Raw genomic sequence first — 849 nt, 5'->3', positions numbered from 1 at the left:
TTAGACGATCATAAAGGGTCTTTCGTGCATGGCATCGCAGGACCCTAATGTGGCACCATTTAGAGTGGAGATCCCGATGGTGCGTGGTTGGTGATGTTGGTTCCGAACATAGGACTCATGTTTACTTTACCACAAAAAGTTATGTTTTTAAAAAATAAACAGGCATTTTACTAACTTTGCCAGTATCGTCATCGTTTTTCTGGGACATTGTGGGTGAACGCAATATCTGAGACATTGTACCCTTTCAGTCCGGGTTGGCCCTGACCGGCAGGGTCTGAGCAGCCAGCTGTATCAATGATATAAAGTGTGTCAATGGGCCGCAAAACACCTAGAGCATACGTACCTCAACGACAACAATCTGCACCACCTCAGGAAAAATACCGATTTGTGTCAACATGTCGTCATCATCTCCGCCTTCTGTAATGTTCAACCTGGTGTCGAAGGTCAGCTGGTTCGGATCCCATTCTGCCAGCTGTTGAGAGCAAAGTTAAAAGATAGAATATTATTAAGCAACACGTGTTCTTTGTAATGTCCCGAATAATAGTCAAGAAGATAATTTATAACAGAGTTCCCAAAGTTAATATTATAGTTACTGTGCTGCCATTGTGGCATGAGTTTATTTCTTCTTTTCCACAACCGTGTCTCATAATCGAAGTTCCTTTTCATGAAAGAACAAATACATTCTGAAGGATAACACAGATCCAAACAACGACGACGACGATGATAACTATACCATCACTACCATCACCATCACCAGCACCACCATCACAAACAGACACATACACAAAATACATAACTTCTTCTTCTTCTTCTTCTTCTTCTTCTTCTTCTTCTTCTTCTTCTTCTTCT

This window comes from Aplysia californica, unplaced genomic scaffold (genome assembly GCF_000002075.1).
Source record: "Aplysia californica isolate F4 #8 unplaced genomic scaffold, AplCal3.0 scaffold00163, whole genome shotgun sequence".
Classification (NCBI taxonomy): domain Eukaryota; kingdom Metazoa; phylum Mollusca; class Gastropoda; order Aplysiida; family Aplysiidae; genus Aplysia; species Aplysia californica.
This window is presented reverse-complemented; position numbering follows the sequence as displayed.